Source organism: Carassius auratus, chromosome 30 (genome assembly GCF_003368295.1).
Source record: "Carassius auratus strain Wakin chromosome 30, ASM336829v1, whole genome shotgun sequence".
NCBI lineage: Eukaryota > Metazoa > Chordata > Actinopteri > Cypriniformes > Cyprinidae > Carassius > Carassius auratus.
Genome location: NC_039272.1, coordinates 25236757 through 25263125, shown reverse-complemented (window position 1 = coordinate 25263125; position 26369 = coordinate 25236757). Strand labels below are relative to the sequence as shown.

Below are 26369 nucleotides of genomic sequence, written 5' to 3'. Positions count from 1 at the left end.
TGCCTCATGCTCTGTGACATCCTCCAAGCTTTCATTTGGCTCCTTGTCAAAATCAAGTAGTGTCACGGCCCCAACAGCCAGTCAGGCTCTTTGGGAGAGCTGAATGAAATTTGGCTCAAGTAGGTCTTCTGCATCTTCAGATGTGATGGGAAATGGATGGCTTCTGCTCTTTCTGGCTCGTGTTGTCTGTCAGTATCTGTGTGTCTCGTTTAATCACATATAGGCATAAACAAAAGTCTCATCTAATGGACTGGCACATTTTGACATCAAAATTTTAATGGTCTAAAGCGAATAATTTCTAATAAACTCTAATAGGATGGCAGAGACATAGCCGTGTCATTACTGAATGATAGAATGAGGATAGGGTATACAGAAAAATATAATCATTGTGTTTGTACAATGTCCTGCACTATAATCTTTGTCCTCACTCAAAAAGACAGCTGAACTCAGTTGCACCAGAGTATTAATAAAATATGCTCCACTTTAGGGCTTTAATTTCTTTCATTTTCTCAAACATTAAAACAAGTTTACAGTCTGAAAAAGGTTAGCTCCTTTAGCATAGAAAATGTATTACATACTGTATGTATTCCAGTAAACATGTACTCTGGATCAGTGAGGGTTCTCAGACTTTTTGGGGCCAGGGAAGAAAATTATCCAAGGACTCATATATCCGTAAGTTATATCCATAACTATAACAATGATCAAGCCTAGAATTTGTACTCTTAGATGCCGTTGGAACTTCCTGGAATTTTACATTTTTCTGGATTACGTTATATCTAATTATTTGAAATGATAAAACTTTTACAGTTTAACAAAAATGTATTTAATATGTTTTAGGGTTATATTAAATCTCTTTTGTTTTAGTTTTTTTCCCCCTCAAATATATTTTTTAGAATGTCTAAGGAACTGAATTATTATTTTTTTTTTTAATTTGTATTGTAGATGAAACTATGCGTCTGTGTCATTTGGACATGAGTCCATATGGCAAAATGATTATATGCACTGACTTTTTATTTATTTATAAAAACGATTGTGATATTCCGCATCATACAGTAAATTCCATTTGATGATTTTGCTTGCATTTTGCACATCATTTAAATTAATTGAGAGACTTTGAGAATTCCTTCTCTAGATGTTCTTGGTCATATTTAAAAATAGATGGATTGAATGGATGCATTTGCTGTAGTTGTATGAAAGCGTCACAAAAGGTCCAACCAATCTGCCACTTTTAAAGAAATATACCACCAACACTCTTTTAACTATTTACAAAACGTCTTGGTTATGTATTTTAACCCTCATTTCCTTAAGGAGGGAACGGAGATGTCACGTCGGTTGGAGACCAGCCCACTTTGAGTGTAAACTAAATGAGCCAATGCATATTGGCATGCGATTATTACATTCAGTTGCCACTGATCACAACGCGTGTATAAGTAGGCAGCCGGTGCAGTGCATAATCAGGTTTATACTGAAGAGCTGAGCCAGAGACCCGGCCACTTCCAGTGTCCTGTGAGAGCCGCCCGGGCCCCTTTTTGGTCTAGGCCGGGGCTCGCAACAAGAAGCCCAGTCACTGTTCTTGTGGCACTACCCACTCACTCCTTCTTGAAGGAGTTTTCGGAAGCAGTTACACATGAGTTTTAGCAAACCAACACTACACCTCTCAGTTACACAAAACAGGTGGATACACAAGGCTCCACACAAAGGCTATAGAATCTAGTGAATGTGTTGGGGGTCCCCCAGCTTACAGCTCTACAAATATCTGTCAGCGAGGCACCACGAGCCCTTGAATGAATTCAAGCAGTTCAGACCCGACCGTGCATGTTCCTCTGTGAGGCGTGCTGTCTGTTCAACTGAATCCAACTCCATACCGAGAAAAGTTATCCTCTGCATCAGGGAGAGTTTGATCTTTTGTCAGTTGACCCGTTGGCCCAACAGGCTGAGGTCCCTGAGCACCAAAACCCTGTGCTCACACAACTGATCCCGAGACTGTGCTAGTATGAGCCAGTTGTTAGATAGTAGAGGACGCGAACACTCTGCTCTCTCAGGGGCACAAGAGCCCCCTCCGCAACTTTCATGAAGACACGGGGGGACAAGTTCAGCCCGAAGGGCAAGAATTTGTACTGATGTGCCCCTCCCTTGAGCGCAAACAAAAACAAAAAAAAAAGATCTGTGGTGCAGATGGATTGACACATGAAAATAGACATGATTTTGTGTTCTGCATTAGAAAGAAAAAGTTATACATAAAGATTTAGAATGTTTGGAAAGACACGGGTTTATAAATTCTGACAGAATTGTATTTTATTTATTTTTTTGTGGTAAACCATTCCTTTAAGTGTATGTAGTAAGAACACAATTTCACACACTTTGTGTTCTTAAGCTGTGATTAATTGCTGTCCAAAGAGAAACATTAAAGCAATCATGCTTTCAGAAGCAGAACAGCATAAATACACATCTTCATGAATTTTATGGCAACTTTTGACCTTTGTATTGACAGAATTGCTTTGAATAATTTTCTAATACCGCAGTAACATTTGAGAAGGCCAAATGTGATGATAAGTTCTGGCAATTTATCATACTCCAATCAATGTCAAGAATGTAACAACCAAGTTTTTCAGTAAATTTTCTGAAGTTTGTGATAAAGTATTTCTGCCAGAGGTGGTAAAGCTTTGTCAGTTCTCAAATTCAGATGACAGTTCGTCTTAAATGGATAGTTCAACCAAAATGACAATTCTGTCATCATTTACTCATCCTCATTTTGTTCCAAAATCATGAGGCTGAACATCATCAGACCTCATTGGTTCTTGCGTCTCACATGACATAACATTATGAATTCATCAGGCAAGAACCACTACTGCAGTTGTGTGGATTACTTTTAAACTACTGTCTCTTTTGCTGGACACCATGAACATGGTTGCATCATCAAATGGAATGACAAAAGTAATGATTATGGTTGAGCTAAAATAACAAAGGTTGTTGCTTTGTTGGACTTTTCAGGATTCTCAAACTGGACAATAATTGTTTTTGTGAAAAAAGAAAATAAAAAAAGCTTAATTATATTGAAATTCATATTTTTTTTATTAGGCATTAGTCTCATTCAATAATATACAACACTTAAGAAGAATATGTATAAAGTGGGTGAGGTGAACTGAGGTAAATCACTCTGAAAGACAGACCTATAAAAATGCACACATAAAATAGGATACATTTGGTAACTTGTCTTTCACAAAGAAGTGAAGTATCTCAAAAAGTTGAATAGAACATGCCTTCATATGGAAGGGTAGTCCATATGTTTGCTTAGTGTGGAAGTGGATTTAGAAACACATGGGTTGCACTTTATTTTACAGTATGTGTACTAACATGTACTTATAGTGTACTTACAGTGTATTTATCTAAGAAGGTTCTGGGAATACAAGGTAACTACATGGTGTAGGGTTAGGTTTAGGGGTAGGTTCAGGGTTAGTACCTAGTTATTACATAGTTATTGTAATTACTATAATAAGTACATAGTATGCACATGAGGAACAGGACTGTAAAATAAAGTGCTATCAACACATGCTTAGAAAACTACAGGCACAAGACAATACTGTCGTTGACCAATCATAATCAAAGATTTTGGAGAACCATGTTAAGAGTCATGTGGTTATATCTGATGAATTTTCCTCTATAGATTACATATTTATTAAGTCCAGGGATTGTAACTGTCAATTTTTAGTCACTAAGCAAACTGATATTCATAACTATGTCAGAGAAGATGTGGGCATGGGAGGTTTGTGCATACTGACAGACCGTTTCCTCATACAAGCTTCAAAGGATGACCTGAGGACCTGAAAAGTATTTTTATGTTGGTATATTTAGATGATTTTGAAGGAATACATACATCATTCATTCATATTGAAACCATTCAACAAAACTAAAAGCCATAAAGCTGTAGACCATCTGTAAACCCTCAACTATTCAAAATGGTTGTTTTTCATTAATAATTTAAATATTTTATATGGATTGGGAGGGTGAGAGTGAGTGTTGGGGGCTTTCAATTAACATTTATTGTACTTATACTTGGTTAATTAAGATTTTTATCACTAATTCCTACACATAAAGTGCACAATATTTGGATTTTAATTAAAACATTGTTTATTATTAACATTTTTTCTTCTTGGAGCCATTAGCAGCTACCCATAATGTAGGTGGTTTACAGTTTCACTCTCCTTGTGGGGACATTTGTTCATGTGGCTTTTTGTTTCAGTCCTGTGTTTATTAATGGACTAATGGTGGTAATGAGTAGCTTTAGACATAATGCTGCAGGACCATAGAGAGTTGTTGATGAGGTCCAGTCTGGAGCTGCCACAGATCTCCCGAGGGACAATGGGTTTGAGCTGCCGTTGTTACTAACTTTTGTTTTGGATTCATGCTAATACTTAGGGATGCAGATGAATGTAAATTCAGAGTGAATGCCTGTGTGACGCTGGCTGGATGAGACCTTGAGAGCCAACCATTAGCTCACTCTGAGCAATTCGATGTTAGTTCAAGTCTGTCACATCTACTGAGTATTTTTGCTTTTTTAAATTATAATTCAACCTTGTCTGGTGAATGTTTCTGCTATGCAGAAAAGATAAATGGAATTGCAAAATTCATTCCAAAAAAAAAAAAAGAAGATATTTTAAAGATAATGCGGAATGGAGGGGAGGGGGTTAAAGCTGAAATCTTTTTTATTTGGAATAAACAAAACGGAATTTGAAAGAAAATAAAACTGATTTAATAGGGCCCTACAAATTTAATACACACCGATTAAAACTGGAAGATGCAGTTTCTTCTTTAACAATAGTGTCATATTTTGTCAGTTGGTCTGTGTGAGAAGAAGCTCATTGGTCACCGAGGCATCAAGAGCACAGTCCCACCGACTGAACAAGCTGCATGTTCTCTTGGAGTCAGTAGGATCATTAGCACAGCAGGGAGTATGCTACGGCTGTTAACAGCCACCTGCTGAGAGTCATGGCTGTGCACATAACTCCCTCTTATTTTACAACGACTGTCCATAAAGCCTCTCTCTAAAATTCAGCTGAAAAATGCTGGATCATCAGTTATAGATGACATAACTTTTTTGGATCTTGTTTGGTATGTTCCTGCAGGTCAATTGCTTAGAGCAGTTGTTCTCAAACTTTTAACAGTGACGTACCCCTTGGGGCATTTAACAGTCTTCTGCGTACCCCCTCTCTTCCACTTAGATCGCAATCACACTTTTTCTAATAATGGGCAATATTTGCCCCTTAAATTGATTTACAGGTGCATTTTTTACCTGTATAGAGGCAAATATTTTCTATTCTTATGTCATGTTTTATTTCATAATCTTAACATTTCATAATTTAATAAATAAAGCAATAAATAATGGCAAATGTAAGTTATTTAAAAATAAAACCGGCAGCAAGTCGCTGATTCGTAGCAGCAGTTTCGTTCACTAATGAAACGCCGCTGTAGGTTGCTTGGAGACGCACAACAGATGATATGGATTTCGTTGGAACTATTATTTAGATGTTTAAAATGTAGGCCACATTTAAAATGTAAAATGTTTACTTGAAATTAATTTTTTTGTTAAACTTTTTTGTTGTAAAAAGTAATGGCACATTTGCCATCGTTTCAATATTAAGGGAAATTTGCATTCTTGCTCGTATCTTAATAATCATGAAAACAATAACAGAGTGTGTCTGTATTGAAAAGAGTTTAAATCAATCTCAGTCCATGTCAATATTTGCTCTTAATGCTATTAAGTGAAGGTCTAGCCAAGTTTGAGAACCACTGGCTTAGGGGGAAACCTCTAGGAAGGACAAACCAAAATGCATTTTCTCTGAATATCTATTTATCCCCAGTGTTCTTTTTGGATTATTTACAGTATATACTATTTGTTTTAATTCTATTCTATTCTATTCTATTCTATTCTATTCTATTCTATTTTTTTTACCTGGGTTAAATTGGCTTTTATTTTTATATTTTTGGTTTTCATTGTAATTTTAGTTAGATTTTTTGTTACATTTAAAGTTGCTGTGTGCTTCTGTAATTTTTGTTAGTTTTTTTATATAACATTTTGAATTTCAATTTAGTCTTTTAGCAGATGCTTTTATCCAAAACAACTTACAAATGAGGATAATGGAAGCAATCAAATTCAACAAAAGAGCAATATGCAATTGCTATGACAAGTCTCAGTTAGCTTAAGGCAATACACGTAACAAGGTTTTTATTATATAATAAAAAGGAAACCGAATAGAAAAAGAATATAGCAAGCTATAGTGTTAGAGGCATATTTTGCCTTTTGTTTGTATAATAAATATTTTTTTTTTGTGTGGAAAATAAGCAGTTAAAAGTCTAAAAGAAGCCAGTTTTTTTTTTTTTAAAGAATAGAATTTGAATTGAGCATGCTTGCTGCCGCTTTCTGGATTAATCGTAAAGGTTTGATAGAAATGGCTGGAAGATCTGCCAAGAGAGCATTGCAATAGTCCAGCCTGAACAGAAAAAGAGCTTTATCAAGGAGATGTGAAGCATGTTCCAAAAGGAAGGGCCTGATCTTATTGATGTTGAATAAAGTAAGTCTGCAAGACCAGGTAGTTTTAGCAATGTGGTCTAAGAAAGTGAGCTGATCATCAAACATAATGCCAAGGTTTCTGGCTGCTTTTGAAGGAGTTATGGTTTAATGTGCCTAACTGGATGGTGAAATTGTGATGAGGTTTTGGGTTGAATGTGATGGTCCTTCATCCAGCAAGAAATGTCTTAAACAAGTTGAAATGCAAGCAGCTATCGTTGGACCATAAGGATGGAATGAGAAGTGGAGTTGGATGTAATCAGCATAACAGTGATATGAAAAGCCATGTTTCTGAAAGACTGATCCTAGTGATGCCATGTAGACAGAGAAGAGAAGTGGTCCAAGAACTGAGCCCTGAGGCACCCCAGTAGTTAGATGTTGCAACGTGTACACCTCACCTCTCCAAGAATTAATATATAATATAATTATTTATATTAATTTGATTTTAGTTCAGTTTTAGTTGGTATTTGTTTCCAGTAATTTAAGTGTTTCACTTTAACTTATTTAATTTAATTGCCATAGGCTGTGCGTCAGTTTTTATTTATGATTCTTGTCATTGTCGACATGCATTACACATGCAACCCACTTGTCTGCAGTGTCCACGATAAAAGCCGAAGAAGAAGTGGCTCGTTGGAGAAGCATAATAGCCGTGATGGCTGCAAATAAATATCAAATCATTTAATCATTATTTAACAACATTGTTTGTCGAGGACAACTACTGATGTATAATGCTATGTAGTGTAATAAATGAAAAGACACTTGTTCTTTGCTTTATTTTATATATTAAAGTGCACATAAACACACAAAACTCAAGTGCATATGGAGGAAGGTTCTATCAGACCAATCATAGCATGTGCTTTCAGCGTAGAATGTACGTGCTGTTAGATTTGGTTAGATAGAGGTGGGCGTCAGGCTACAGCGTAAGGGAGGGCACCTGTGTGTAGGCTATGGCATAGGTCATAGACATTTACATTGATGAAAACCTGTGCTACCTGATTCCCGCAGGTTTCATTCGTGCACTATCAGTGAAGCTTACAATATTCATAAGTACTTTTTGAGCTGTGTAAGATATATCAGATGGACAGCAGACTTCATTATTAAGCATGGGCACATGAGCCAAATGGTTTGAATACCATTTTAATGTAAAGTGTTACAGCAATTCAATGTGACTATTTAAAGTAATAATGGCGGGGTTTTACGAACAATTTACACAGAAATCTTTTCTGCTTTTTTCATAAAATAGGCCTTGATAAATGTCTGCTGCTGAGACACAGTAGGCTGTAAGTAGTCATTTGGTATACATTTTTGTCCAGTGCCTCACAGCACATTTATTATGTGGACCTGGCCTCCATTTAACCAGGGGTTAAGTGCCTTGCTCAAAGGCTCCTTGTAGAGCTTTAAAGGGATACTCCACCACAAAATGAAACTTTTGACATTAATCACTTACTGCCATGACATTCCAAACCCGTAAAACAATTCGTAACACAATTTAAGATATTTTGGATGTAGGCTTGTGATTGTCCCATTGGCTGCCAAATAAATTCTACTGTCAAAGTATAGAAAAGTATCAAAGACATCGTCAGAATAGTCCATCTGCGACCAGTGGTTCAGTCTGAATTTTATGAAGCGACGAGAATACTTTTTGACTTTTTTGACACAGAAGAGTGGATATTGCTTGGGTTCAGCGGATGTTCTCCAAAAGTACTGTGGTGATGTGGAAAGACATAGAGGAAGTAAATGATTGAATAAAGTCGTTATTTTTGTTTTTCTTTGCATCAAAAAGTATTCTCTGAGCTTTATAACATATAACATTTATAACGTTACGGTTGAACCACTGATGGTAAATGGACTATTCTGAAGATGTCTTTCATACTTTTCTGGACCTTGATGGTGCAATTTATTTGACAGTCAGTGGGACAGTCACAAGCCTATCGGTTATCATCCAAAATAACTTAAATTGTGTTCTGAAGATGAATGTAGCTTTTATGGGTTTGTAATGACATACCTGTAGGGGTAAGTGATAAAAGACAAAATTTTCATTTTGGGGTGGAGTAAATCCTTTAACCAATAACCTTTGAGTACTAGTCCTGAGCTTTAGCTACAAAGACTGTTCTTAGACTATATGCTGTTCTTTCTGCTACTGAAAGAAATTTCACATTACTGTGTATGTGAATCTGAAGAAAATCCATAAGCCATTCCTTAATGTGGAATCTGGATGCTACTCAGTGCCACAACCAAATAATTTTATTTACACACAATTTTATTCACATCTATGATAGATTTCTTTTTCCAGTTTGTGTGTGAATGTCATCAAACTCGCTTAAGAACAGAGGAGTGATTAATATGTATGTATGTATGCAGCTCATGCAGAGTGCCTAGCTAGATTCACACTAACGTAAGAATGTGCTACACTGTTTCATGCAGTGCAAGACCACAGGCATTTAACGGGGCTATTAATCTTCACTATGCTCTCAACCTTGTACTGAATGTTGCATAAATAAGCCAAAGTGAAGGTCAATAGAAGACAAAGGTGGCTTGAAATCCTGCCCCAAATTCTGTTGAACACCTTTTGAGACTTTCATTTGTTCAATAGATGTGTTTACAGCATTCAGCTTGACAAGTAATCATAATACAAGAAAACATCAATAACAACCCAGGAAAGCCAATCTCTCTCACACTCAAAACCTCAGAATCGGCAGGATTTCACCAGGGTTTCTCTTTGGTGAGCTCTAACAAGTACTTACAAGCATCATCTGATATGTATTAATGATACAAAACATTTCTTCAAAAACCTAATAATAATAAAAACAACAGCCATAACCCTTTTTAATAGTTGTATCAATTTATTTAACATTTATTGGACCCAAATATTGATAATGATTTATGTTGTATGTAAGACAAATATAATTCCAATTTCAGTTAAAATTGTAATTATATAAACTTCTTTGAATTTTACCTCACTTCAAAGGATTTCAATTCTGAATCCATTAATATGAAGCAATATTTTAAAAGTAAAGTAACACAAAAGCACTAGGAAAACAAGCAAATGTGGGTTTTGTTTTGTTGAGAAGCCATAGGAGGTGAACATTTAGAATAAAATAAAAGTTTGTGTGAGAGCAGTACTTTTAATCTTTTCAAGACACTACTCCCACATATCACAGACTCTACTGTGAAGTGTACTGAAAATTCATATTTAGACTAAACTTTACTCTTTTGACCTATGGAGTACTAGGATCATGCTAGGAGGCATGTCAGAGAAATATTCCCTGAAATTGCATCTTTAGAGGCTGCAGCTGCTTTCCATAAAGTTGAAGGTATGTTGTATTTTTCCCATCATTTAAAACTGAGGGGAAGAAGAAAAGAAAATGGACAGGTCAAATGGATGATTGAGCAGTTCAAAACCACAAACCATACTGACTTTGTAACATTTGGCATGCCAATTTTTAAATAGGTTCCTGCCAAAATTGTTGTTATGGTACATTTAAATGAGTAAAATATTGTTGTACTGTATCTAGCTTTAACCCATATCTGTTTAGATTTGTGTCTTATTTACAATTTCCACACATTTCCTATTGCTCAGGTCAGTTTTTCCAAAACATTTCACACAATTTATTTATTTTTTTAATCAACTTTCAACTCGGCACAGCAGTAAATTTGTTTAAAATCCAAAATGCACTAAAACTACCAAGCCATTCGTCCAAAACACCAGCAAAGACTGTCACCCAACACACTTTGTCACTTAAAAAATGTTTGCATTGCAGTCCAAAAGTTTCCCTTTTCTAAGAAATTAAAAGACTGATTATTGTGTTTATGGTATTAATATTTTACAGTTTTGAAAATGTAAATGTGCACAAATTGATATTCATGCCTGTTTATCATTATTTATATAAGCAACTGTTGTGCCTTAATGGGTCTCTGAGGTCTAAAAGTTAGAAAACACGTCTTTCTGTGATCATGCCTCATGGCACTTGTGAGTTTAACTGAAATAAATGTTTGACAGTTTAGAGTTAGGTATTTTTATGCAGTGAAATGATTCTTATTCTCTACCATTTATACAGCTCATACTCTCAATGTGTGACAATTAACTTCAGAATTACTGCAAAGTATTTTGCCTACATGGTGTTGGCAGTCTCTTAGTACAAGCTGTCTTGCACTAGAGGTTTGTGCCCCATCCCTCGCTCTAATTACCAGGGTTGGACCGAGAGCTAACTTGATCGAATCCATTTAACTTGGCATTTACATGCCAAAAATGGTTAATCATCTCATGCCATGCAGCTAACGCCCCTGAGGTGTTCAAAAAAACATGAAACACTCAGTACTGAAATGACTGTACTGCATTGATGAATAATACATTCACTGAGCTGTGCAATCCTGTGTATTACGACCGAATAAAACAATGAGATCCCAGATATACACTTGTAGATGTTCTGCAAAAATAGGGAGCTGATATGATTGTTGGATCTGGGGTCTGCAGGGATTACCCACAGCGTGTTTGTTGTCATGAAAATTAACATGCTCTTGACAGCTTATTTCAGCCACTTAAAGTCCAACGCTACCCTGCTTGTTGCTTAATTCTCCATTTCATCTAAACTATGGCGAACAGAAGCTAATAAAGCTTGGTGTTGCTCATCATATTGCATAGGTTTCTTTGTGTAAGACTTCGATTCAAACTCACAAACATGTTACTTTGTCTCAGAGTCTGTGAACTGACCGTCTGAGTAACATTGTGCTAAAAATTTGATGAAATTGGCTGCTTGAGTCTGGCTGGCTTTACAAAACTTTTAGGAGTGACAACACACAGGTCAGTCTGCCTGGAAACATTTTTGCTGAGAAATAAATAATCACTGGATTTATCAAAGTTTAAAAGGTTTGTGGCAGGAGCTCTTTTTTGTCTTTTTTTTCTTATTTTTTTCTCTGTCGATGCTTTACAAACATTTAACAGTGTGAAGTCAGTAATGTTTATTTTTAATTATTATTCAGAAATCAACATTTTTATTCAGCAAAGATGCATTAAATTGATTTACAAGTAAAGATGGTAAAGATGTTGATAATATTGCAAAATATTTTTCAAATTAAAGCTGTTATTATTTATTACATTAAATAATCTTTAACAAAGTAGCAAAATCATGTTCAAAGTTGAAAACTTTATTTTTTCAATACCTTTATTCAATGAAGATATTTTGTAAAATTCCTACTGTATCAACTTATTTTTTGATTAGAAATATGGATTTCGAAGGACTTTATTAGCAATTGCACCCTCAGAATCTAAATAGTTCTAAATTTTAAATAGTTTTAAATAGTCTCAGCCAAATATTGTCCTATGCTTTTAAAACCATACATCTATGGAAAGCTTATTTAAAAAATATAAAAATAAACAAATGGACCCTTATGACTGATTTTGTGGTCCAGGGTCACATATTAGAATGATTTCTGAAGGATCATGTGACACTGAAGACTTTAGTTATTATGCTAATACTTCAGCTTTGCCTATTTTCAAAGGAATAAATTAAAATGGTAAAATATACCAAAATAGAAAATAGTATATACAACCTTGGTGAACATAAGAGACAAAAACAAGCATCCGAACAAATTGTTGGTGCGCACCAAATGAATTCTGGTGCAGTTCAACTGATATAAGAATGCAACACTGAATTAACGACATCTAAACAAACCAAAAACAGGATGCGATGTCACAAGATGCCACCTTAAAAAGGACAAAATCCCTAAGCATACCTGGTTCTTCTTGTCATAGGAGCATAACATTCTAGAACCAAAATGTCTGGACCAAAATAGCCAAGAGAACCGAAGCGTAAACACACCCTAGTAGTATAAAAAACACACCTTTATATTACGAGTTGCTATGTAGCTGTGTGAGACTCTACAAGAATGCTAACTTGTCTGCAAAATGCCAGGTTTCCTGCTCATGGGAAAAGAGACATTTTATTCTTTTAAGTGTCTGTTGTGACAGCTTACAAGCTGTAATTGACAAAACAGCTTTGCTCAGTTACATTTGATTTTCCATTAAATGAATCTCCTGAAGGGAAACCTACAGAACAAACGGTGACTGTGACAGCAAAAAAAAAAAACTTGTTTAAGTCTGCCTGTCAAGAGGCTCCAAAATATTCACTATTATTATTTCGTAAACTTTTCTGCTTTCATTACCGGGGGGGGAACGAAGACTCCAAAAACACTAATGAAAAAGGTAAATATTTTATATCCCACAGCAGTGTTCGAATTGCTAGAGAATTGCAAGAGCGGGGCTAAGACCTTCCAGTCAAAGCTACTTACAAAGCTTTCCAACATACAGTTCTTTACAGATCTGATTACAGGGCAAATAAATAAGTAAATTCAGTCTAATGGTATTGTTTCCCACTACAGCAAACCAAAGCCCCAATATATGACATGTTGCTAACTGTAAGGAAAAATATATTGATCATCTCACTGTTCCTAAAGATACATATGATCATTTTACTGAAAATGTAAGAATAGAAAACAATAGGGCTGGGTAGAAAATATTGATATCTCAATATTAATCGATTATTTTTTTTACAGAACGATATTGATTTTTAAATCCCAAGAAGCGATTAGTCTAGCCTGTTTTCAGTAAATGGATGGAACATTGAAGGGCACTTCCCTCCCAATAAATCGCAATACACATTATTCTTTGGTGCTTTTAATATGAAGCAAAGTGTCAGGTTTTAAATTATGTCCATCCATTGTATTGCAGTATTCAATCAATAAATACAGTTTTGACACTGTTTAATGTGGAGTGACAGATCAATCTAGAGATTTGTTTCCTTGAGAAAATTTGGTAAGTACTCGAATCGAATCGAATCAAATCGGTAATCACATCGAATCGAAAGCTTGTGAATGAGAATCCTATCAAATCGTGAAATTTGTGTCAAAACCCACCCTAGAAAGCATTAACCAATGCTTGGTGAAACCTGGGTTAAAGAGCAATGTTCTGCCACACGAATGCTGTGAATCAATCGAGCTCTGACCAGCAGTGCCCTTAACTATAATAGTTTTTAAATTTGAGTAGTGTTGGATGAGTGGACATTCATTTACCTTGACGGCATGACAGGACTTGACAAATATGCCATTGGCTTGTCACACATCCACATCTTTCAGCCAGCGGAGAGCAGAACTCTTGACCTGTCACAGGCTCAGGGATAAAAAACATCAATGTTGTCGCAGGACCAAAATGCTGAGTCAAGAACAAATCTCTTGACAATGGGCATCTCAGCTTACATTGCCAAACCACATTATAGACTATTGTCCAAGGCCTTACTAGATTTGAATGATTACTGTATTATTCATACGTGGACACTTTGTAGTGTATATAAAATGTTCTGAATAACCATCTTAAAAAAACACAGACAGTTTAGTTTAATTAAAGCAGAATGCAGTTGTCACTCTGAATTTGATGTGAATGCAACTGTATTTTTCATGCTAAAACAGGATTGGCAAATGTATTCTATTGTACTGTATGTAGACACTAACAGCAGGGAAATACAAGGGGTTTTGCATAATTTGCAGTTTCACACAGAGGGGAAAAATCTTGAAAAAACAACAATAAAAGTTCAGTAATTCAATATATGTTCATGTTTATACAACTCTAAGAGAAGTTGTAATTTTCTTGAGTATGTCTAGCATTCATGTAACTATTATGCATTTCTGTAACACTTAAAGGTGGAATAATGCATATTTGATATGTGCAACATAAGCAACTCCCCCATTATGAGTGGACACGCCCCTTACTGGTGATTTGCTAAAAGTGTGTTTTGTATGCTTGGTCCGATCCACTTTCAACAGTGTTTCTCAGAATTCACTTTCTGCAACTTTAAAGGGGGGGTGAAATGCTCGTTTTCATTCAATATCCTGTTAATCTTGAGGGCCTATAGAGTAGTACTGCATCCTTCATAACTCCAAAAAGTCTTTAGTTTTATTATATTTATAAGAGAAAGATAGTCTGTACCGTTTTTTCCCGGAAAAACACGAGTGGCTGGAGGCGTGACGTGTGGGCGGAGCTAAAGAATTACGAGCACGGGTAGGCTTTTGCGTTGAGAGCGCTAGAAACTGTGACATTACCGTGAGGAAAAAAACATCATCCAAAACAAACCATGGCTAACAGTCAGTGTCAGCTGTATATTTATGATCCAGAATCAGATCCAGAGGCTGAAATTGAACAAGAGCAGCAGCAGCAACGACTACAGCAGGACGTCTCTACGTGGTATGGTAAGGTGGTAAGGTGTACATTCGGAAAGTGCAGTTTTATGCCAACATCGCATGTTGTTTACTTGATGTGCTTACGCGCCGATAGCTAAGTTAACAAAACAGAGATATTTGAAGCAGTTTTACTCACCGCCTGCGGTTCCAACACACGATCGTGACCCTTCTTCGTTGGGACTGCATTATCCTTAAGAAATAAACAATATGCAAATCCGGCGTCAAACTGGGCCTTGTTTGTAAAACAAGCATCTTCGAAATGCAGGGAACAAACCAAAACACTTGCACAGCTCCGTTGATGCTCTGTAAAAATAAACTCCATCCACTGGTCCCTTAATGCTGTTTTTTTTTTTTTTTTTTTTTTTTTTGGAGTAATCTGTGCAGGGTTGTCTTGCCCTGGCAACCAAAAACACACTTCTTTTGTGACATTTCGCTCTCGCTCTGATCAGTGAATGTCTCTGCTCTGCTATACAGGAGCGCGCGCTCTTCCGGCAGAAGTGCCCTCAGGACCCATATAAGGAAATTCCGCTCCATCTAACGTCACACAGACCCATACTCCAAAAAAAAAAAAACTTTCCATAACTTGTGACAAACCGGAAGGAGTATTTTTGTTCCAAAAATACTCCTTCAAACGTACAACTTAATTTTTGAAACTTTGTCCATGTTTAGAATGGAAATCCTACTCTTTAACAGTGTAAAAAACTCAGTATGCATGAAATAGCATTTCACCCCCCCTTTAAGACTTTTCACATCAAATGATCAACTAAGATGTTTTCAATATAGCGAATAGTTGATTATTCATATCATGACATACATTAGCATGAGCTGAATTTTAATTGAATGTTAGCTCCCAAAAAGTAGCCATTAGTTTGTATTTGAGTATCCATTCAATTCTATTTGTTCTCTGTGTCCTTAAAGGAATAGTTCACCCAAAAAGAGTTGGAGAAATTTGCATTACAATAACTTGCTCAACAATGATCCTTTGCAGTGAGTGATTGTCATCAGCTGAAAACAAAAGCTGATTTAGTTGGAATAAATGGTTTGAGGTAAAATGTTTTTGATAAACAAACCATTAATTGATGGACTGGAGATATGTGGATTTCTTGTGGATTATTGTGATGATTTTATCAGCTGTTTCGACTCATTCTGATTGCACCCATTCACTGCAGAGGATCCAGTTTCTCCAAATCTGTTTTGATGATGATTCCTTCAAGTAGGCGATACTGTCTGTTCTACTGACTGAGAAACTGATTTAGTGAGAGAGCAGTCTGAATGAATGCAAATCAATTGAGACTGTTTTGCAAACCTGTTTGTCCAATGCACTGAATAGACAGAACTGACTGAAAATGTTCATTCTCAAATGATTGGCATTGCTGGTAGATTGCTGATTTTCTTCCCTCAGCACAGACTTCTTCTGCCCACTTAATCATATAGCCATTTTAGAAATGCTGCATTGTAAATCTGACAAGACCAGCTAATCTTTAAGGGCTGAGCATGACAGAGAGAACTGGCTGTTATGCCGAGGAAAGAAAACTTGAGTGGCAAGTAAGAGCATTACAAACATGTATGACACGTAAGTGCAAATTGGCAGCGTGAAACTTCTCGTTGTTGTGCCAAACTCGTAAATTCTCACATACATGCTACTATATCGTACTCTACGTGAAGTCTGCGAGGTTCAGCCGAGAGATTAATTAAATTATTTTTCTTTACACTTTTCAGTAGTGTGGCAGTTGCTCAGCTGCTGTCTTTTTTTTTACAGTAACAAGCTGCTTATTCCAATAATAAGCATACATATTTGCATTCGAAAAAGCTGAAGGCAATAGTCAAACACTCTTAGAATGTGCTTATTGTCATATTGTATGTTGGAAAGTCTTTGTCTTTGGGATTTAGGTAATCAGTTTGATCACTGATTCAATGCATTTTATTCATAGGGTTGTCCTATTATTTCTAGCTTTTTTTTCGTTGCTCATGTTATTGCATTTCTCATTTCTTCATTAATTTATTGACCCTAATTTAGATAAAAAAATAAAAATAGAATATAAATAAAAGCCTTCTGTGTTGTCAACCTGAGAAACACAACTTCTCAATTTAGGGTAAACCTTTTTTTTATTAATTATTTTATTCAGCAAGAATGATTAATTTAAATTAACGGTAAATAAATGTATAATGTAAAAAAAAAAAGATTTATGTTTTTTTAAAAGCTATTCTTTTGAACTTTCTATTCTTCAAAGAATTCTTAAAAAATACTTTGCACAAAAATATTAAGTACAAAAACATCTGTTATCTATATTGACAAGTCTGAAGTAATGACTTCAGAAAGTTAATCTTTGCCGTCACTAAAATAAATAGCCATTGAAATTATATTAAAATAGGAAACAGTTATTTCAAATTGTAATAATATTGCAGAATATTACTATTTTCACTGCAATTTTAATTAAATAAATGCACCCTTGGTGACCATAACAGACTTTTTTCAAAAACACAAATCATACTAAATCTAAACTTTTGAAGGGTAGTGTAGTTTTTTTTCTTTTATGTGAGTGCCTTCCTGTAATGTACAACTGAGTGAAATGTTCAGCTAGTCCAGCTGAAGTAAAATGATTTCACACTTTTCTGAAAGTCGCGCCCAAAGCCTCAGCTACAGTGCATTACAGCAGCTGCTGACAGAATAAGTCATCTTTCAGTTTGAGGGTCCAACAGCTCATCTGTATGAGCTTCTCCTCTTCTCTGAGGGGCATCCCGCTCTCCTTCTCCTCTTATTTCCCACTGTGAAAACGGGTCAATAAATGTCCAAAGTGACAAAGCTCACTTCCCTCCTGAGTCCTTCCATCCCCCCTTTTAGTTGCCTGGCTTTCATGACCCTAGTGCGAGCTAATGAGTCATGGTAATGAAAGCAGACAGGGTGCAGAAGCGTTAGCGTACCACTAATAAAGACTGACGGCACGGCTCTACACTCATTCCCTTCAAAACCTCTTCTCTGTTCTTACACTCACCCTCTTATTTTCTACATGCTGTGGGGCCGAGAGAGAAGATGCAACAGTGCACTTTTGAGATGCACCCTGAGGATATGCTTGGTTAATCCGAAAGGCAACAAGATGGCAATGTAGCATTGATTTCACAGATACTTTGCACAGCGGTGCATTTCTAGAACCTGGTAATCATGACAAAAGAAGTCAAAAGATCAGATATATATGTTGTCACAGCTGTGGATGTTTGTTTGTATGAGTTCTGTTGAGGGTGCAGGGACTTTCTGTGATAGAGGTGATTTCCTCCTCCACTGCTGCTGCAGAGACAATCATGGCTGCACACAGAGATCTCTCAGATGCTCAGGTTTAAAGTTTTATGCCCCGCGGTGGTATCTCATACATTTCTTTCCATTTATTTTGAGGGATTGTTTCCTAGAAATCCCAAATACTGCTATATTCAGAGATTTTTTTTTCAAAGGTTGGATGCAGTATTTTTCTAGCTGTACTGTACATATTGCATGAGTGCAGAATCCCACAGATTCCATATTTTATATTTTTCCCCCTGTTTTTTTTCCCCTTGTGATTTAGACAAAACAATAGTCAAGACTTAAAGGAATAGTTCACCAAAAAATGAACATTTGCTGAAATTGTACTCTCAGGCCATTCAAGAGGCAGATGACTTTCTTTTTTTAATCAGAACAGAATTACAAATATCCACAAGTAATCCACAAGTAATCCACAGGACTAACAAACAAATTCATAATTGAGGCTTACTAACTTTTAAAATTATCATCATGATAAAAGGACATCATGAAAAAAGAGAAAACTCTATCATGAGAAGACATTTATCTTTAGAATTTTTTTTAGATAACATTAAAATAAAATAAAAATTATCATGACAACGCAAGACAAGAGGGAAAAAGCATGGATTTTAATGGCTTACAAATTACATTAATTTACAGAATTATACATTTGTGTGTGTGTGTGTGTGTATATATATATATATATATATATATATATATATATATATATATATATATATATATATATATATATATATATATATATATACACACACACACACTCTCACACACACACACACACACACACACATTACTGTGCAAAAGGTTTAGGCCATTAGTGTTTTCACCAGCAAAAAAAAAAAAAAAGGTTATTTCTATATTTTGCTGTAGTGTGTCAGTAGGGAGTTTCAGTTTAAATTTCCAAGCATTCATTTTGCCATTAATTTTAATAGTCCAGTGAGATTTTTGTATGCATGAGTCTGACAACAGAGATCTGATCTCACCATCATCCAGTCTGTCTAGAATTAAATGAAGAAACAGAAGAAAAAAAACTGAGAGGAAGGTTTCTTTAAGCATCTTTGAATTGCCACAGTTCTTCTGGATTGAGTCTGTTTCAGTTTGTTCTGTTTCTTCATGTAATCCCATACAGACTGAATGATGATCAGATCTCGCTGTTGTCAGACTCCTTCTGCGAACAAAATTCTCACTGGATTTTTTTATGTAACCTGACATTTTCTATATATATATATATATATATATATATATATATATATATAATTATTAATATTATTATTATTATTACAACATAATGGCCTAAGACTTTTGCACAGTAGTATATAATTAAATAAGTTTTCTGTATTTTTTAACAAACAAGGTATCTGGTCTGTTGCATTCCCTTACTTTAAAAACCTTTCAGCAAAGGATGCTAATAGGGATTAAAAGTGAAGAAAAGGAGAGAGGATAAAGTTTTCTCTGCTCATGTGAAAACAGACCGGTGAGGATTTAGGGAGGAAAATGAGAGCTTCCAAATGTAGTCCGGTGGAATAATTCATGGGTAATTGTTCATTGGAAAAGGCTGCAGATTGTTTTATCTTTTGCACATTGCGAGAGCAGAATAAAAAACAAAAGCCAAGAACCTGCAGTGCAGCACTTGGTAAGACTAAATGGCTTATTATTGTCACATTAGATATTCATGTATTTTGATAATAGATACGGATGATGGAGCATGACAGAAAAATTAAAAACCAGTCCATCAAACTGATGGCTATTGTTTTGTATAGAACTTCGAACTCCGAATCATTAAAACCACATTATCAGGGAAAGGACCTGGGGATGTGGGATCTCGGGGGGTGGGGGTTCATAGTTCAGTGGTGCCTGGGGCAGAAGAGGGATGGAAGACGAAGTTCAGGAGTGAGTTCAGCTTCCTGACAACCTGATGGATGAAGCTATCCTTCAGTCTGCTGGTCCTGGCCTGGAGACTCCGCAGTCTCCTCCCTGATGGCAGCAGACTGAAGAAGCAGTGTGACGGGTGTGTGGGATCACCTGTGATGCAGAGGGCTTTGCGAGTGAGATGGGAGGGAGGGGAGAGAGACACCAGTGATCTTCTCAGCTGCTTTCACTATGCGTTGCAGAGTCTTTCGGCAGGATGCGTTGCAGGCACCATACCACACAGTGATGCAGCTCATCAGGATGCTCTCGATGGTGCCTCTGTAGAAGGTGTGCATGATGGGGGGTGGGGCTCTGGCTCTTCTCAGTTTACGGAGGAAGTAAAGATGCTGCTGTGACTTCTTGGCCAGTGCTGCTGTGTTTTCAGTCCAGGAGAGGTCCTCTGTGATGTGCACACCCAGGAACTTGGTGCTGAACACTCTCTCCACAGTCGCACCATTGATGGTCAGGGGAACATGCTGAGTGTGTGCTCTCCTGAAGTCAACAACAATCTCCTTTGTCTTCTCCACGTTCAGAGAGAGATTGTTGTCACTGCACCACCCGGCCAGGTGGCTCACTTCGCTCCTGTAGTTTCTAATCTTTGTTGCTAATGAGACCCACCACAGTCGTGCCATCCGCAAACTTAATGAAGAGTTTGGGTTGGAGTTGTGTGACGGTATGCAGTCATGGGTCAGCAGAGTGAAAGGAGGGGGCTCAGCACACATCCCCAGTGTTCATTGTGATGATGCTGGATGTGATGTTGCCGACCCATACTGCCATCATCGGTCGACCGGTTGGACCGATATGCAATCTGGAAGCCACCCCCCCCCCCCAGACTTGATGTGGTGCATGACTAGCTGTTCAAAGCACTTCATGAGGATGGGAGTAAGTGCAACAGGACGGTAGTCATTGAAGCAGGATGGAGATGGCTTCTTTGGAACTGGAATGATGGTGGTAGTTTTGAAACATGGGTGGTGATGGCGCAGTGGAAAAGACACATGCCTTTGGCGTGAGAGACCCGGGTTCGAATCCACTGTGAGACACCAATGTGTCCCTGAGCAAGATACTTAACACCCAGTTTGCTCCAGAGGCGTGCGAGCTCTGACACATATATAGCAATTGTAAGTCGCTTTGGATAAAAGCGTCAGCTAAATGTAAATGAGCTGTTCTCAGGCCCACCTCATCTGCAGCTCTGAAGGCAGCGTTCCGTGTCTTCAGGAGTCTATAGACCTTCCCTGTCATCCACAGCTTCTGATTGGCCCGGACAGTGATGGTTTTTGTGACTGTTACATCATCAATAAACTTGTTGATGTAGGCAGTGACAGTCTCGGAGTGCTCCTGGAGGTCAGTGTAGTTATTGTATGTGGCAGCCTGCTTAAACATGTCCCAGTCAGTTGTGTTGAAACAGTCTGGAATAACCTCTGATGATCATTCTGGCCACACTTGAATCTGTTTTTGAACTGGTTTGGCGGCTTAAATGAGCGGTCTATATGCAGGCATTAGCATGACAGTGATGTGGTCTGAGGCTCCGTGGTGGGGGAGGGGAAAGGCTCTGTAAGCTCCTCTCTGTGTGGTGTAAACAAGTCCAAAATGTTATTACCTCATGTTGGAAAGTTAATGTGTGGGTGTCTATTTGGAAACACACTCTTTAAGTCAGCATGGTTGAAATCACCAGCTATGATGAGAAAAGCATCAGGGTGTGCTGTCTGCTGCTCACTGACGTGCTGGTACAGTTCATTTAGTGCGTCGTTCCTGTTGTTGTTGTTCGGGGAATGTAAACCGAAATGAGCAGTATTGCAGTATATAGAACGGCTGGCACGTAATAATCATAAACTCCACCAGGGGTGAGCAGTGTTTGCAGATCACAACAGCATCGCGGCACCACGCGTCATTGATATAAACACAAAGCCTGCTGCCACAGGTTTTTCCTCCTGTGACGAGAGCTCTGTCCGCTCGATAGCATGTCAGCTGATCGAGCTGAATAGCGCTGGCTGGAATGCTGTTGCTGAGCCATGTTTCCATGAACACAAAAAAAAAAAAACAGTCTCTTATAGTCCTCTGTGTTGAACGTAAAAATCGAATGTAGTCCAGTTTATTGTCCAACGAGCGTACGTTCGCCAGTGCGATGGTGGGGATAGATGGCTTGTGTGGGTTAGCCTTTTCCGGATACCTCCGCACTTACCCCTCTTCTACTTCCTCCCACACTGCTTGTGGCACCTCCGCTGTGGGCGACATGCAGTAGTGGGGGTCGGTGATGGTGTAGGCCTCCGTAGCAGACAGAGATCCTGCAGCTGTTCTGCATGTGCTGAGTTTAACTGTAAAAATGCAGTTCTGCCGACATCGTTGTATGCACGCTAACAGACAGGTAGACGCGATGACGACATACCAAAACACTGCGACTCACAAGACAACGAAAAACACGAAAACACTGTTCTGTCGGGACAGAGAGAAGCCGATGCGTGTGGACGCATGATGATTCAGGAGTTATATATAACTTCTTAGGGTCATATGCTTTCCCACGATCGAAGTAGCTTCACATTCACAGTTAAATGTGATAAAAAAACTTGCAGTTTTTCAAAGATGTTTTAGTGGTTACCTTTAAATCAAATAACTAAACTGAGGGACTTTCTGTGGCCAGGCTTGCTTTTGTTTTATATATTACTGTGTTTACTGCAATTCAGCATTTCTTGGGAGAGAAAAATAAATTAAAAAAAATCCTCTTTCCGAAAGTCTTTTTTTTTTATACGCTTGAGTCAACTTCGTCATTAGCCCTACAGTTTAAATGAAGCACATTTGAGAACAGAAACACTCAGCAGAACAAAGGACCAAAGTCATAGAGGATAATGCACAGTGGGGTATCCATCAAAAGAAATGACAGGACTGCTTTCACAACCAAAATCCCCATAAAGCAGGGGTTAAATTCTACTTGCAGATTGTCTGGGCAAAGTTAACTAGTATGTGATATTTAATGTCAGCTAGAAAGATCAAACATGAGGTTGTCCTCCTCTGAAAGGAATAGTTCAGCCTAAAATGAAAATTGTCATAATTTACTTACCCTCACATCAAACCTCTTCTGCAGAAGACAAAAGCAGATATTCTGAAGAATGAGAGAATCTCTTGAATGCTAATGGACAGTCATCACCATCATACTTTAATTTCCTGTTTTGAATGTTTAAAAAGCCCACGTCCTCACATCTTGACATTTCTATTGCAATAATGTTTGTTATTCTCTTGGATACTCTGGGTCTGATTTATCTTGGCTTGTTTTTCTTATGTTGGTTGTGACTTCTGCCTGACTATGGCATTATTTTTTCGATTTTATTATTAAATGGATACTAAGCCCAAAAAAGTAGTTCTATGATCCTTTACTCACACTTATGTCCTTCCAAATTTTGGTCTATTGCACAAAGCCAACATATGGCTTCAGACGATCTAGAAAATAGCACAAATAGTTACATGGACTACTTTTATGGTACTTTTATTAAGCTTTTTATAAAATTATTTCTATCTATTTAATTTTTTTAGAGTTTGAAAGTCCCAGTTACTATTCACACTGATTGTCTTGATATTTTGCTATCTAAAAGTTATTTTAGGTTCCAGGGGGAAAAAAGAAAGTAGTGTTTGAAAGTCACATCTGACCTCATTGTACCACAGTGATAGAAGACTGACGTACTATAGAAAAATGGTACACTTGTTTGTTTTTCAAAGAACTTAAGATCATGATATCACAGCGAATATTTAAAGCCATTTTTATGTCATTTCACAGCTTGATATGGAGTGCGGTGGGGATAAGCGATCTGTGTCAGGTCTGCTGGGCTCCATATGGTCCATCACCAAGGTTCTCACTATACATCACACCCATGAGCTATAGATGAACACAGGCTGTCTGTTTACCAGTCATCCTTCAGAAACACTTATGAGGGCCCGCAGAACAGGTGCCCAAGGCTGTGCCCTTTCATATGTTTATTCTCTGCTACAGTATAGCTATTCCCACATACTGTACAGAGTTCTGGCATGAAACTCTGATGGTGCAGTCCGTTGGGTCTAACTCAGTCTGACATAATGACATCATCACATGGCACAGCTGATTAGCTCTCTCCTGTATTGGTATATTGGTATATGATTACAGCTTGCTGTAGCAGTGCAGCTTGCTTTAGAACAGTGAATTCAACATCTAAGATAAGTAAATGCTCTTCTAATCCATATCGCTGTGTGTATTGCATAGCCATTATCAAGATCAACTAAGTGTCATGTTAGCAGCTTGCATTGTATGCAGAAATTAATTGATGTGAATGGGAATCATGGCTAAAACTTTTATTGTATGTTTTAGCCATGATTTCCATTCACATCCATTACAAGAATGAGAGTCTGCAATGGTTTGTGTTAAAAATCTCCTGTTGTGTTCTACTGAAGAAACAAAGTCACCTACATCTTGGATGCTCTGGGGGTAAACGGATAAAATTTTATTTTTTGGCTGAACTGTCCCTTTAAATGCAGAGTGTGAATGCGCACAAGGGAATTCTAGAGTTGAGGTTAGAGGTATGACTCCAAAAAAAGAAAGAAAAAATTGTATGTATACTAGTGCAGCGAAATGATTAGTTTTTGTTTACATAATATGTGTATACTGTATATATTTATCATGTATATAAAAAACAAACACATTCATATATATATATATATATATATATATACAAAATACATAGTGAGTGTGTATTTATATACATTATGCAAAAAAAACAAATCACAGTTCTGAAAACAAAATAGCAAATTATAAATACAAATCAGAAAACAAATCAGAAAACACAACAAACATTCCAAAAACATTATAACAAGTCAGAAAACACAATGACAAATCTTAAAACAGTTGTACTAGCAGAATAGTGGTAGAAAGTTCAGAGATGGTCTCTAAGTAACACAGTTTAAATATTTTGTATGAATTGCATTCATGTACATTAACAACACTGTACTTATATTACCTTTTGAATTATATCACAAAAAAACAAAAACAAAAACTATAATTAATGCTAATGGGAGTATTTGTAATACAGTATCTATGTGAGTGATGGTATATTTGACACTCTCTTCTTACCTCCATTCAGTCTCTCTCTCTCTCTCTCTCTCTCTCTCTCTCTCTCTCTCTATATATATATATATATATATATATATATATATATATTGTAGCAGAAATGAGTCGAACCAGACAAATCAAAGAGGAGACTGTTTCACGGCTGTTCACGGAGACGCGCCTGCGGTTCAGTGAACGAGCCGTTTAACATCAAATCTGCGCTGGATACTAATATCCAAACTATAGTGAAAACACTATTAATTAGCACAATAACAAGATCGGCAGTTTAAGACATTAACTTATAAGCACAAAACACAAGATACTTCTCTTTTCAATATGAATAAGGCTTTATTAGATAAATCTAAGACATATAAACTAATCTAACACATAAACGCACGCACTCACACATTCACACAAGTTGCAGGAAGATCGAAAGTTAGGGAAAGATGAGTTTAAGAGAATGGAAATATGGAATCCCAAGTTAACAGCAATACGTTAAATTGCATAGACATGAACAACCATCAATCACGTAATTAGCGCTCGCATTGAGTTCCTCAATGTGACTAAAATTATATTAGATACACCAGCACAACAAATATCTGGGGATACGTTGCCTTCGTTTCCTGTGAAAGGGACTCCAGTTGAAAGGGGTATCCCGGTGTCGCTGATTGGCTGGAAGTTCAGTAGTGAAGTGACGTCTTGGGAAGCCCGTGGTTGTTGGGCGTTGGCTGACAGTGCAGAGTCGTGTGCGCTGGTCAAAGTTGAACGGGCATCCGAGGTCAGGCGTCGGAGACTCGACGTTACAAAGCTTAACTCAGAACACGAAACTCTCAAACGGAAAAGCAAAGAAATAAAGTTTGACGAGACTAGGTTGTGTTCCTTCTCATCGTGGCATAGTAGCAGCAGGCAGGCACGCTGGAACCGCGCTCAAAGAACAATGATGACTAACCGCATGGCTAGATGCTACAAGCTAGCATAAGCATAGCTAGAGACTAGAAACAGACATGGCTAATAGCAGCAGCAAGGGACTAAAAGCAAGGCATGACTGATAGCACAAGCAATGCTAGAACTAAAAGCAAAATTTCATGGGGTCCAAAGTATTTAAACTTCCTTGTTGGCCACCCCTCAAATGTTGCCTTGACCAATCAGATATGGTCTGGGGTCATAAATCATTTGTTTATCTTATCAAGCATGTGGTTCCTGCCTCGCAGGATCTAATTTTGGACATGATTCCTGTAACATGATTATGATATATTTTACAAATAAATGATTGTCAGGACAACATCAAGCAAGAAAATTCAATTATATCAATACTA

At 37.2% G+C, this 26369-nt stretch overlaps 1 long non-coding RNA gene across 1 annotated transcript in view; it reads left to right on the top strand.

The window, feature by feature from the left end:
• Positions 1-24007, top strand: part of LOC113049763 (uncharacterized) — a 70953-nt gene extending 46946 nt beyond the window's left edge. Inside the window, exon 3 of the long non-coding RNA XR_003276644.1 lies at positions 23755-24007. This is a non-coding gene — a long non-coding RNA (uncharacterized LOC113049763). The remainder of the gene's footprint in view (positions 1-23754) is intronic.
• The last annotated feature ends 2362 nt before the right edge of the window (positions 24008-26369 follow it).